Below are 14,965 nucleotides of genomic sequence, written 5' to 3'. Positions count from 1 at the left end.
CAAATAAATGGCATGCAAGAATGCATTATTAGGTAAGATTGCTTTAAAAAATATGCACACTAGCCAAACTTGCATAGAAAGATGTGTATATTAGGAGGAATGTTTATTAAAATACTGGTGAATATTCAAAAGGACTGTTTATTCTGTTTTATTTTTTAAAAAACACAAATTGATGTGGAAATGTGGCAAACTGAACTGAAGATCAGACAAATAAGAAACTGGAAGTGAGGACCCCAACTTTTTGCATCTTAACATTTTCACCAGGGATGCGTTAATCATTCTAGAGGCCCTTTCCCAGAGCCGTCTTTAGCATATGCAACACTGGGGTGCAAAGATCTGCCCAGTGCCCCCAATTTTTTTGGGGGGGGGCAGATCAAAGTTATTGAGCTTTTAAGCAGAGGGACAAGCAGCAGCAATAACTCCATCTTTACGTTTTTGCGTTCATGCAAAATGCAAGACACCACTAGGGGGCACCACCACTAGGGGGCACCACGGTGATTCTGCAGCTCTTCCACAAAAGAGAACGGATATGACCCATCAACTGCTATCACCTGTGGATCACGGTTAAGAGCTTAGGCAGCTTCAGCGGCGGGTGGATAAAGACACCCCTCCCTTTCCTTTAAATAAGATATGTCTTCACAATCACCTAACACAGACTAGTAACCCTTTGATACTATGAATGCATTCATAGGCCGGTGATCTTCCCCTGTCCTTCAGATGTATATTTAATAGTTTTGGCTAAACAAATAAATAATAATATCTATAGTAGTGTGCATTTGCTGGAAAACCTGGAATTGTAAACTGCAATGACTGCAAGTAAAGAAGCAGAATATGGTAGTTAATATATCCTAATATATATCAAGCACAAGGTTGTGTTGTTGTGCAGATGTTCCTTCCTGTTGCTGAAGAATGGTGTTAATCCAGCCACAGATTCATTTATGTACATTCTAACTGCTCTGGTGAAGCTGTCAACTATAGAATATTGACTAACAGTGTGGTTTGGGTAAGGGAAATGAAAAGTCATTTTGGCTGGCAAACTCAAATCTGTGGAGATAGGAAAGGCTGTGCAGTGGAAATGAAGAGAGGACAGTAACAATTGTGCTGAACAGGGAAGATGAAGGCCAGTGGGAAGAGAACTGAGGGACTAGAAAGAGATCTGAAGGCTAGAAAAGTTAGGATCTGAGGGACAGATGGGTGGAGCAGGCACTGACGAATAAAAGAGAGATGAAATTGAAACCTGGAGGAGAGATACTCACATAGGGCCTATTACAGGGATGGGGAACCTGTGGTCCTCCAGATGTTGTTGGGCTGTAGCTGCTGTCAGCCCCAGTCAGCAGGCCAATGGTCATGATGGGAGTTGCATCAACATGTGGAAGGTCATAGGTTCCTCATCTCTGGTCTAAAAGAATAATATTTTACACTGGAGAACCAAAGGATCAGGAACATCCAAGAGGTTGTGCTGAATGAATTTCATCTGAGGTTGTGTACCTCTTTTTTCCTACCTTGGTTTACAAATGATGCTTATTCTTTGAATTTTTTTTTAAAAAAACCACATCTAGGATATAATCACAGACAAATAGTGTCAGGGAGTGTTAGAAGAAGCTGATGGGATTGCATCTGAGTTCTGGGAAAGGTTGAGCACAGGAAGGTTAACATCTTTCATAAATGTTGAATGATATCTCTGATCCAAAGGACATTTGAAGAGTGAAAACAGCAGAGTTTTATATTGGTGGAGGAAAGAATTAGCTTGAGGCACTGGAAGGACAACAGAGAATGGATTTTCAATCTGTCGTAGAAGGAGACTTATTAAAGAGTAATCTGCAGAATACAGAATGAGATTTATTTCTGTTGATATGGAAACCATTTATGGATTATGTTCATGAAGGGGAAAATATTATATATAATATATAGCAGAAATGATATATGGGCATTGACTTGAGTACCTGGGCTTGCCATTTTTCCTTGCAAAAGGAACCATAACCTTCAAGATGTTTCCCCATTTGTTTACTGGAACACTTTAGTAGCCACTCTATATGAGAATTTGGGTTTTGTTGTACAATAGGATCTTTGAAATGGACTTTGGTGGACTTGCCCTGATTGTGGAAATAGGCTAAAGTGAGCATGAGATGCAAAAGCTATGATATGTTACTAATGGCTGTTAACTATATTTACAGGAATGGTTATTGGGAATTGGGAATGCATCTTGAGTGCATCCTACCTGTTTGCCCTTGATGTTCCTTATCAGATATGGTTTTCTGACAGTTGAGGAGCTCTGCCTTTTCAAACAAGCTGTGCATTGGAGTTTGGTGGAGGTGAAATTTGTCCAGCGTTGGGGTGGGCAGAAGTGGGTGACAGATGGAGGGAGGGAGGGAGCGAGAACAGACATCAGCATACAGGCAGGAATCAAGTCACAAGTGCATTCCTCTAGCAATACAATAAGGCTCAGTGGGTCCATAAGGCAAGACAGGACCAAAACAATGTGGGGCATCTTTGCTAGTCTCAGGTACTTCATCCTCCCCATCTGGATTTGGGTCTGAAAGCCCAAGGGAATGTGTGAGTGTGTTTGAGAGTAAGTTGTAAGCAAGTATAACATTGCACAACATCATTGCTGGCTGCAGGCATGTCTGTTGAGGCAGCAGCTTTAGATTCTAATTTGCCAGCTTTGTAGAGCTTGAGCCAACATAAGATAGCCTTAAGCAATGTTGTGAATGCTTTGACTGATGGAATTGGTGCTACTACAGGTGGTGGTACATAATACCCATTCCACATTTGATCATTTAGTGTGGTGGCACCTACACATTGGAACTCCCTGCCTATTGAGATCAAGCAGCTGGCTTCACTCTGCTCTTGTCAGCTAGAGACATTCTTGTTTAGACAAGCCTATCCAGATGCTTAGGACATTTTGAAATAAATAAATGTGTGCTTTCTTTGACAAGCCTGAAAACAGTTGAGCAATAGTTTTCATTAAAATGTTCTGGTGACTTTTTTTTTATCAGATTGGGTTAAAATTTGGCACGTCCATAAACATCATCAGGTAGAATATATATACAAAATTCCAGGTTATTAGCTCAACAGGTGACATTTTCTATAAGCTATCCTTGAGATTTAGAGTGGTGGAATACCCTCTCCTTTTCTGCTACCCTTCTTAACTAAAGACGAAATTCCATGTCCCTTTAATGTTGAACTGTTGGTAGCAAGGAACATAGGGCCAAGTTAAGCTATTAGTCCACCTGCCTCAGTATGGAGTGTCAGTATTTCTCTAGAATTTCAAATAGGGTATCTTTCCAAACCTCACATGGAAATGGCAAGAACTGAAACTGGGACCTTTTGCATGTAAATCAGATGCTCTATGACCCTGACCTATGACCCTTTGTCAACTATAGCTTTTCCTCAGTATGATAACATATTGTAGTACAATTATATTTCCTCGGTATATTTGACCATGATATCCTGGCTTGTAAATCAGAGAAGGGAAGGCTATTGTAGAAACACTAAATAATGAATGCAGCCTATAGAAGGCCAAGTATTCAGGGGGAGATGATTGTTATTATCAGGTAATGATCTTCGTTGTGAAAACAGGGATCTGGCAAGCATGGCTCTCTTTCCCTTTGTGGTGTTGGAGGCAAATCTGTTTTTAGGGGCTGGCCTAGGGTTGGTGAGATCCTGGCATCCATCATTTCAGTTTGCTCAGAAGCATAAGCAACGGTTTGATGAGGTGGGGGGAAAGGGTGTGACACACACACACACACACACAGAGCGAGCGAGCGAGAGAGAGAGAGAGAGAGAGAGAGAGAGAATGATAGCAAGATCATGTTAGATGTTAGACAAGGCCTGTTTTAGTACATAAATAAACATCAGTTCTTGTCAATAGATAGCTGCTGCGGCAAAGGGTTCAATTCATATACAGTTCACAACACATTTCTCACGGTAAGTCCAGATAAGGAGAACCAGAGTTTGTTTGAAAGCTGGCTTAACTTTGCATTTAATGCATATTACATGTAAATATTAGTGGTGCCACCCTGACTGCAGCTAGGTTTGCATTGACATGTGGCAAGAGCTTCTCGGAGGTGGTTCTGCATGTGTGGAATGCCCTGTCTGGTGAGGAGTGCCTGTCACCTTCATTACTGACCTTCAGGATAAATTTAAAAGTCTTCCTGTTGGTGTTCATGCACTTAAAAAGAAGAAGAGCTTGCATTTGAAAGGGTGCCTAATGGCCAGAAAGAATCCTACACATCTGTTTTTTTAAGAACCCAGCCTCTGACTTTCCCATAACTCTCTCTGTTCCTGCATTCTCACTCTCTCATGCTCTGTTGTGAAAGGCTTCTCTCAGCCTCAAACTTTTCTCCCTAAAAAAAAAAAGAGAGGGGAAAAAAGATGTGGTTTCCTTTTAGGAAGTCAGATATAAATTAAAGACATTTAGATGGAAACTTTGGATAAGACACTGCTTCTTCTCTCATGCACTTTAATTAAGATTTTATTCCTCCATCTCTTTTCAAACTAGTATTTTTTAAAAAAAACGTATCACCATATCCTACCCTGAGAATCGTTTATTCATTATCTAAGCCAGAACCCATGGTGTGGAACCAAAAATTTATGAAAATCTATATAGCCTATGTCATCTCTGCATTTTCATTATATCAGTTTTTCAAAAAAATCAAAATAGGATGTAACACACTCAAATCCCATACGGTTCTGCCCTGTTACTTCATTACAATATATGCAGTTAACTTAAGTACTTCTGACACTGGCTGCTATTTGTGCCATCAAATTTATTGCTTGCTTTAGAATGGGCAGCTCAATGGTCTTCTCCAGTGATTTGTAAGGTTGCAGCAAAAAAATAAAATAGAAGAATGGGTTTTTGCGTGGAAGTTGATGCCTAGACTCTTAAGTCATATTTCCAAAATCTGAGATGCAAGCAACTTTACTGCTGTATATTCCCATTTCCCACAATGCACAGATGTTGGAGTAAGTCATCTTCCATCTTTCCTGCTGCCCTCCTACCCATCAGGCATGGTGTAAAAAACAAACAAACCCTAGGTCTTATGGCAGGGCTTGGGAAACTTTTCCAGTCCAAGGGCCACAATCCCTTCTGGACAATCTTCTGAGGGCCACTGGGTGGGGCCAAAGGTAAAAGTGGTTAGTGCAACTAAGATAGCTTTTACCTTTGTAAAGTAGGCTAGTTTCTGCACACACTCATGCAGCCCTCCAGCCAGACAAGCTAGAGGCATCATAAATGTTCAAGGACACATTCCAGCCAGGCAAAATAATTTCTGGAGTGCAGAACAGGGCCCTTGAGGGCTGTGGCCTGGAGGTTGTTCTGAGGGCCATAGATAGAGGGGTTGAGATTTCCCATCCATGTTTAAGAGGCAAGTAGCAAGTTGTGGGGTTCTTTACTCAACCCATTGTTGTCAGAAAATCACCCCTGCCACTTATACCCAGGTTCATAGCTGTCAACTTTAAGTTTTGAAAATAAGGGATCAGCAGCCTCACCTGTCGCGGGGAACCTCGAAAATAAGGGATCAGCAGCCTCACCTGTCCCGGGGACAGTCTACGGGATATCTAACAATCTGGGATAGCAGCGGGAAGCAACACTGGAATAAGGAAATTTCCAGCAAAAAAGGGGAAGGTTGACAGCTATGCCCAGGTTTAGTACTGTGTGAGATACCCTTCCACATTTTTTCTGACCCTCGCTGCTTGTTTTTACATCCAAGCAATGCATTCACAGCACAGTCCTATGCCTATTCACTCAGTAGTCAGTCCCATTGTATTCAGTGTTTCTTGCACCCAAGTAAAAGTGCACAGCCCTTATATGTCTTCTTGTTTTGGAGGAAGAAAAAACAACTCCTATACTACTTTCCCCAGAGTGATCCTCCTCCTTCCCTTTTACTTCCATCTTCTCCTGAATTTGTCTTTACTTTTATTTATTTATTGTAAACACTTTAAATATATCTCCCTTCAATCATATATCCAGGGAGATTTACAACAGGATTGAAACAATTAAAAGGTAAATATGAAAAACATGGCAAGCTTATGATGTAATCCCCCAACCAGGCATCAACGTTTAAAAAAAAGAAAGAGAAAATACATGAACAGCATTTGGAAATTTTATTACAGTTTTGTCATCTGTTTTGTACTCTCTTTGCTTTAGTATCCACAAACTGGCATTACTAATTTAATATCACCACTTGTTGTCTTGGAATCTTCAGGGTTACCGATTAATTCCAGCTCAAATTGTCACTGGGCTGGACTTGCTTTGTTTTTAATTAGTGCTGTGCTGAAATCTGTCCTCTGGTTTCTTGTACATTTTCTTCCCCTGTGAAAGAGGCGTTGATTTTGCTGCCTCATTCTCAGGACACTTTACAATTTCTTCAGAATTTTAGTTGGGTGTGAGGTTTTGACCTTATATCAAGGGTGGTAAACCTGAGACCCAGGGACCAAATGTGGCCCTTGAACTCTCCCCAGGCCACACCCTTCACTGGCCCCTGAATGTTTTTGCCTGGTTGGAATGTGTCCTTGAACTCTGGTAAGGGTACTGTATGTGAATGTGTGTGGAAACTAGTCTATTGCACAAAGGTAAAACTGCATCAGTTGCTCTGTCCACTTCTGCCTCTGGCCCCACCTACCACTGACATGTGCCCCCATCCCCAAAGGTCACCCAGATGGGAATGAAGCCCTCAATCTAAAAGAGGTGACCCACATCTGGCTTACATTTTCATCATTGCAAGGTGGCCAAGGGAACTGCATTTTTTCTTTCTGCTCAATGAACATTTCTCCAACAAGCTGTCCACACTTCTTGATTACAAATACAAACAAAATGCATCAGGAGTTACCTCATTACATCTTCCCCAGGCTTTGACTGAAGTGCAGGCACCTGGGAAGGCTGCAGAGCACAGACTGCTGGTGAGATAAATTGCAGAATGAAAGAAAGGACTAGAGCCAGTCTACCCATGAGAGAAAGGTGAGGCAACTGCCATGGGTGGCAGAATCCACAGGGACAGCAGATCTGGTCTCCAAAGAATGCACTGACTGCCACTGCTGTTGCCACAGTGGCAACAACAACTGCAGCACACTCCTTGGAGGCCAGATCTGCTGCCTCCTTGGCAGCCTCCCCCAATGCTGCCTCTACAACGGCCTTTCAGCAAATAGAAGTCCCTGCTGGTCTCCCAACACCCACTGGCTGTCCTCTGGGTCTCCTGGGCTTTGAACCCACCTGACATGATTCAGAGTGGGCCCCTTTCCAGTTCAACCATTGGGTAAGGTTGATTTGCCCCTCCCCCTGTTCCTGATATGCATCTTCACTCAACCCTTCTTCCCTGGCAGCAGGGGGCACCATTTTGTGGTTTGCCTTAGGTGCCAAAATGTCTTGGGCAAGCCCTGGAAAGGGCATTTACAAATATACCTCATTCGCATCAAAAGTAATGTACACATGACCAAAATTCTGAATAAGAATTTCACGAAAAGTTTATCTCTCCTTTGATAATTTTCTGAGACAGTTTGTTTTCTCATTTATGGGTGGAAAAACTTGACAGATTTGCCCATCCTCAGCATCACCTCCATAGCAGGATTGCTGAGATCAGTCTCATAGTTTAAATTTTTAAAGTCCCATAATTTAAGCATTGAGTTCCCCAATAAATGAATAAAAATCATACAGCAGAGCAGAATGAAAAGTCATCATTCAGACACCCCTCTCTTCATTACAAACTGTTCTAATCTCAGCTAGAGATGCATAAATCTGTCAGTTTTGGTTTCTCTCAGTTTCTTATTTTTATGTTCTGAAGTTCAGTTCTCCCCATTTCTGCATCAATTTGTTATTTTCTTTTTCAAATGTCTTCATGAAAATCCATGCCGAATATTTCCCCCATCGCTAATATTACCTACGATATGTGGGATGAAGACAGACATTTCCAAACACTGAGACAAGAGAGTAGAGCTGAATGGGTCATTTTGAAGAAAGCCTGCGTGTCAATATAGGTCAATAGGATGCACTTGTCACAGAAGGAATCTGTGCTATTGACATCAGTTGACAAGAAATCCTTCTTCAGCTAAAAACTGCAGTGAGTAATAGCAAATTCTGGCCCCTACTAGTACAAGTGGGCTCAACAACCCCCCTCTCCAAATTACTTACAACTGCATAAATTACTCTGCTTCTTAGTCAGGTTTTCTGTGCACTTGCTCCCACAGGAGACAGTGATCAACCTGCGTGGCTTTAGAAGAAGATTAACCAAATGCATAGAAGATAAGGCTATCATAGGCTGCTAGCCATGATGGTTATGCTCTTCCTCCGTTGCCAGAGGCAGACGCTCTACCTCTTCCTCCATAGCCAGAGGCAGTAATGTGTCTGAATACTAGTTGCTAGAAACCACAGAAGGGAGAGAGTCTTGTGCTCAGGTCCTGTTTGTGGGTTTCCCAGAAGAGGCATCTTGTTGACCTCCATAGGAACAGGATTCTGGGCAAGATGAGCCATTGGCCTGATCCAGCATGTACACATGATTCTGAGAAGGGCCATACATCAGTAGGAGAGCACATTCTTTCCACTTAGAAGGTCACAGGTTCAATCCCCGGTGTCTCCAGGCAGGGTTGCAGATATCCCTTGTCCAAAACTCTGGTTAACTGCCACCAGTCAGTGTTAACAATGCTGAGCTAGACAGACCAAAGATTTGACTCAGTATACAGTGGCTTCTTTTGTGAAGCTACTGAAGGCATGGGTGCATGCTGACAGTGCAGTCTCATGCACTGCAGCCAATGGAGGTATTGTACACTGGCACTGTTTAAGGCAGTCATGCTTCTCCTAATGCCTCATTTTCCAGCTCTATAGTGGTTTGCAGTTTCACTTGGCAACTGGAGTGGGTTATTAGGTTGCCCAATAGATCCCTCCCCAACACACATTATTGAAAGCCAGGACTGGGCAACTTGTGGCCTGCCAGATGTTGGACTTTGACGCACATAAGCTGCAGCCAGAGCAGTAAATGGTCAGGAGTCAGGGGCCAATGTGCAGGTAGAGTGTCTGCCTTATATGCAGAATATCCCAGGTTAATTTCCTGGCATCTCCAGCTAGGACTGGGAATGTTCCCTATCTAAAACATTGAACAGCCACTGATAGCACTGTGTGGACAGTACTGAGGTAGATGGACCAATGGTCTTCAGCTTCCTGTACTTCTATGTTGTCCAGCAATTCCTGAAGGTCCACAGGTTCCCAACCCTTCTTGTAAATAAATCACACTGTGGCCTTTAGTTAACCCCAATTACTATGCCCTGTGTGTGTTCATTCCAGACATATGCTTCATTTCATACAAGCACTGGTGTGGTCCTCTGGTGGAATTATGTAGCAGGAAAGGGACTCATGACTGCCTTGGCCTGGTAGTGGCATCTTAAAAAAAAAAAAAAATCATCTTCCTTCCTTTTGCAGCAACATAAAGGATGACACCAGCTGTGCGGAAATTGAGAGTTGGGTCCCTAGCCTGTCATGTTTTGCAGTTCATCCCAAGTAAGTGCTAATAAAAGCTTTATCTCTTCCCACACCATGACATATTTTGTTTATGTCACTCATTTTACAGAGAAGCTCATCTTCAGAGTTCTAAAAAAATGTTATTTGGTACTGTTTTATATTATACTGTTTTCACTATAAATCCAGACCATGTAAAGCTAGCGTGCTTCCCATAGCAACCACGGGAATATACACTCAGACTGCCTTTACTTACAAGGAACACCCCCCCCCCTTCCCTGGTCCCTGTCCCTAATAAATCAATGACCCTGTTTTTGCCTTATTAATATTGTTGCCCTCCAGCCCAAGATTCAAGGCATTCCAGGTGCTTACCCAGGGTTTGTATTTCCTTTTGTAATAAGGCACCACAAAGATTGTGGTGTTTTTACAATATATGGTTTATTTACACACACGTATATATAACCTGAGCCTATGATGGAGGGGTTCACAGTTACCCCCCAAAAGGGTCTTGTTTCTCCCATAGCTGCAAAAAGAAATCAAACATTGCTCTCCCTCTCTCTCAGTTCCCAGTTTGCTGCTTTGCTTCTAGCTCACATCACTCCAAACTCTCTGACCTCAACTCTGCCTTTGTCCTTTTAAATAACTGCAAGCTGTCTTACATAGAGCTCCTTTCCTTTGTTCCCCTTAATGGCCCATCACCCAGGCAATCACCACAAAAGGAAGCTAGCTTGGCTTATATTTTAACACTTGCCCGGATACAGGGGTTAGGAGGGTCTCTGCATATAGTCCACACCCCACCACACCCCAGACTCATAACAATATGTTACTCATTCTGAAGAGTAGTAGATGGCATGGTGGGGCCATGATGTTCTGACCCCCTGCCAGCTGAGTCACTGCAACTCACTGGGAAGTAGAGGGGGAGGTGGTGTGTTTTGTAAAAGCACTGGGAGGAGAACTCAACTTGTGTGTTTGCAACCTCCCCACTACCAGTCCCTCTCCTTCCTGGTAAACAGCAGTGACTTAGTTGTGAGGTGAGGGTCATTGACTCACTTGCCTGAGTTGCTAGGGTTGTCATTTCCCAACAGCTCTCTTCCCAGGGTGGATGAGTTAACATTCAAATTTATTTATTTATTTAAAAATAAATACATATTCTTTCATATTTTGTGCTGTACGTTTTTGCTTAACAGAGAAGCCTTGAGGGATATAAAGATGAGTAATTTCCCCTTACTATCCAACAAAGAACATGTGAGAGAATTCTAGCATTAGAACTACCGTTCCAAATTGCTGTTGTTGTTTAGTCGTTTAGTCGTGTACGACTCTTCGTGACCCCATGGACCAGAGCACACCAGGCACTTCTGTCTTCCACTGCCTCCCGCAGTTTGGTCAGACTCACGTTTGTAGCTTCGAGAATGCTGTCTAACCATCTTGTCCTCTGTCGTCCCCTTCTTCTTGTGCCCTCAATCTTTCCCAACATCAGGGTCTTTTCCAGAGAGTCTTCTCTTCTCATGAGGTGGCCAAAGTATTGGAGCCTCAGCTTCACGATCTGTCCTTCCAGTGAGCACTCAGGGCTGATTTCCTTAAGCATGGAAACATTTGATCTTCTTGCAGTCCATGGGACTCTCAAGAGTCTCCTCCAGCACCACAGTTCAAAAGCATCAATTCTTCGGCGATCAGCCTTCTTTATGGTCCAGCTCTCACTTCCATACATCACTACTGGGAAAACCATGGCTTTAACTATGCGGACCTTTGTTGGCAAGGTGATGTCTCTGCTTTTTAAGATGTTGTCTAGGTTTGCCATCGCCTTTCTCCCAAGAAGCAGGCGTCTTTTAATTTCGTGACTGCTGTCACCATCTGCAGTGATCATGGAGCCCAAGAAAGTAAAATCTCTCACTGCCTCCATTTCTTCCCCTTCTATTTGCCAGGAGGTGATGGGACCAGTGGCCATGATCTTCGTTTTTTTGATGTTGAGCTTCAGACCATATTTTGCGCTCTCCTCTTTCACCCTCATTAAAAGGTTCTTTAATTCCTCCTCACTTTCTGCCATTAAGGTTGTGTCATCTGCATATCTGAGGTTGTTGATATTTCTTCCGGCGATCTTAATTCCGGCTTGGGATTCATCCAGCCCAGCCTTTCGCATGATGAATTCTGCATATAAGTTAAATAAGCAGGGAGACAATATACAGCCTTGCCGTACTCCTTTCCCAATTTTGAACCAATCAGTTGTTCCATATCCAGTTCTAACTGTAGCTTCTTGTCCCACATAGAGATTTCTCAGGAGACAGGTGACCCCTCCCATCCCCAGGTCAAGCAACCTAGCCAATTTAAATGGGTGAGATGAAAGAGAGAAAGACAAAGCCTGGTTTGAAACAAGGGGCTCTTTTATTTCTTTTTAATAACAGAGACAGCTTTCTAAAGCTAACATTTTAGGGTATATAAATTCAGGAACAATATACTGTTATGAACAAAGTGCTAAATGGATCCATCATTATTCTGTGCCTCTCTCTTTCATACCAGCAGCGCTTAAAGGTGTTTCCATGCCTGGCAAACCAGCATCATTCAGAATGAGTCTTTTGTAAACTCGTTTCTGGGACAAAGTGGAGGATGAGCTCCAAATAAGATGAGGGGACAGAAGGAAGGAAGGGAGAGGAGGAGGAGGGAAGAGATAGTTCACGAAGGTAAAAAAAAAGGGGGCGGATTGATGGATTCCAGGTGCCTACTGTCATCTATCCTAGCGGCCAAATATTACTATGGAGCAGTAGTTGTATCTTAAACAACTCTCAAGTGATTTGTACATCCATGAGAACTGATCCAGGAGCAACATACTGTGCATGCAAGCAACAGGAATACACTAATAAAATCATTAAAAAGGCCTCCTGGTACAGCAAAAGTCTTAGCCCAGGGGTCATCAGTCCTTGAGTGCCCCCTTCTGCCTCCTTGATAATGAGGTGGTGTGGGAAGTTACCGGTACCTTTTTCTTCCTTTGAAAGAACTTAAGAGATGAAAGAGGAACAAGGAAAACTGACTTCCTCTTTCAACTCTTTGTTCTTTTGAAGGCTGAGATTAATTCTACTAAATCTGACTTTTATCGAGAACCCTTGGAAAAATGAAATATGTGCGCTCATGGTTTCTCTCTCTCTTGTATCTGTGTCCAGAAACAAGTCGGATGCAAAAGACAAGCTTATACAGTATAAGTGTTTTGTGGCTATATTGAACCTGTCTAAGGGCCAAACTAGATGTGACATTATTCTGGCCTTTACTAAATAAATAAATAGCTGGTAGAGTCTTTGAGTCCAAATGGAGGGATAATTGTCACCACCATCATGGGCTGAATCAGTGTGGCCCAGGCACTAGCTATTATCATAGTAAATACCCACCATGATAAAGAGAAAAGGTTGAAAGATAGTGTCGTGGACCCCTCCATCAAGATCTAGCATGACTTGGCATACCCTGACCCAAGGAACGGAGGAAGAATGAGCAGGAGCAGGAACAGAAGTAAGGCTTGAATATGAGTACCGAAAGGTGGAGGAGAGGTTGTTTACTGATGTCTCTAGATGCCAGGGAGGAGGAAGTAAACTTACCAGCTCTCGAGTCCCAACAGGGAGGTGAGAAGAACTTCAACCAGCCAAAGGGAGTTGCTGAACAGGAGAAGAAGGTGTCGGAGCTGGAAGTAGAGGAGCAGGACACAGTTTTGTCACAGAACCAAACACTGCCTTTGTAGGTGGGATCAGATGTACCCACTAAGATGGAGCCTGCTTGGGCATGCACAGCAGGCTCACCCCATCACATCTTCATTCATTTATTCATCATTTTATTTATATGTCGCCTTTCCATAGTTAAAACCATGCTCAAGGCGGCTTACAGCATCCCTCCCTAATACTTACAAACATAAGAAAAGTAGTCATAAACAATAAATAAACCACTTCAGAAAGTACAAAACCAAATTCCACATAAATCATAAGATCTAACAATAAATATACAAAAAATACTATCAATAACAACAACTCCCCCCCCCAAAAAAAAACCACCCCATGCAAGATACTGTTCAGCAGCCTCAGCTTTTGTAGCTGCAGTCAGTCAGCGCCTGGACCTCCCATGCTAGGTGGGAAAGGCCTGCAAGGCAGGGAACAAGTGTGCCAGAACTCACAACCAAGCTTGGTGAGAGGGGCGTGTAATTTGTCAGGCCATCTTTGTAGCTTCTGTTTGGTTAGGAACCTCTTGCCATGGTCATCTCCCTTGGAATCTTGACTTCTGGACCTTGTAGTTGCTGCTGAGCCAGTCCTTCTATAAGCCAGAATAAATATCTCTTCATTACTTTCAAGTAAAAGTCGCTGTGATGTTTTGGAACAGGACCTGACAGAGAGAAAGAGGCTTAAATGCTAAATGGTACATCCAGAAAACAAGTTATGAAAGTCTGTGTGTGTGCGTGCACGCACGCTCTTGTACATGTGCAAAGAGGAGAAATGGGCAGAGCCAAAGAAAACAAAGTGATGCAGGGGTGGGGAGGAAACTTTCTGCAAGTGTTGAGTTCAAACCTATGTTAATGGAGGGGTGGTGGCTGTGCGGAGGAAGCAGCACCAAAAGAGAGAGCAGAGAAAAAGACATGGGAAGAAAGAAAGAAAGAAAGAAAGAAAGAAAGAAAGAAAGAAAGAAAGAAAGAAAGAAAGCATGTGCTATGCAATCCTGAAACCCTATAAACCCACTTCTGTCTCTGACAATGCTTACTAGCAGTGGCCGCTAGCCCCTTACATATTACCCTTAAGGGAATGTGGGCCTATTATTCTTATTCTTATTCTTATTCTTATTCTTATTCTTATTCTTATTCTTCCCACTTCCACTGTTTTGAACTCAATGGGATTTGTTTCTGAGCAGATACGTATTGTAAACCTCACTGTAGATTTTCCAGGTACTTTATAACAATAAAACAGTCCTAGTTAACCATTGGAGGGGCTCAGGTTGTTTTGTTGCAACACAATAGATTCAGAGGTGTGAAAATCACTATTTTTCCACTGGCTTTTTATGGGGTGGGGTAGACTGCATTAAAAAGAGCTGCCAATATTGATACTGATGGCATTCATTAAATATTGTTTCCATTCTCCCAAGAGACTTAGTGGGTCAATTTGTTTCCTTACCTTGCCTTCACGTTGTCAATCTTGCCTTTGCGTGCTCCTCAGCAGGAAAACTGTATATACAGTATATGTGTTTGTTTTCTTACCAGAGATCTGATTATCTTTTAATTTCCCCGCATCACTCCCTTTTGGGGACCAATTTAGTTTTAAATTACTTCCCATTTCCATCGTTTTATAAATGGCTCATTTCTATGAGAACACATGATTTGGATCATCACTGTGCTGCATGCTTTGCAAAGCAACTCTTTTTTTTTGGTGGTTTACTTCTTCAGTCCTTATTTTATTTGCAATGTCTCCTCTCACCCAGCTCACATCTTTATATTCTGTGTGGCTTTGCTTTATAGCTGTGCTGGCGTATGCAACCCAAAGTTGTCGTTGGTCTTTTCTTTTTCTTTTT

The 14,965-nt window shown here is 42.5% G+C and overlaps 1 long non-coding RNA gene across 1 annotated transcript in view; it reads left to right on the top strand.

Moving 5' to 3' along the window:
- The window catches only part of LOC308468372, a 61,853-nt gene extending 48,262 nt beyond the window's left edge, over nt 1–13,591 (top strand). The window contains exons 2-3 of the long non-coding RNA XR_013981608.1: nt 9,407–9,484; nt 11,957–13,591. This is a non-coding gene — a long non-coding RNA (uncharacterized lncRNA). The remainder of the gene's footprint in view (nt 1–9,406; nt 9,485–11,956) is intronic.
- Nucleotides 13,592–14,965: the final 1,374 nt, after the last annotated feature.

This window comes from Podarcis pityusensis (genome assembly GCF_964106645.2).
Source record: "Podarcis pityusensis genome assembly, chromosome: Z".
NCBI lineage: Eukaryota > Metazoa > Chordata > Lepidosauria > Squamata > Lacertidae > Podarcis > Podarcis pityusensis.
Note: the sequence above shows the minus strand (reverse complement) of the source record. Positions and strands in the feature narration are given on the sequence as shown.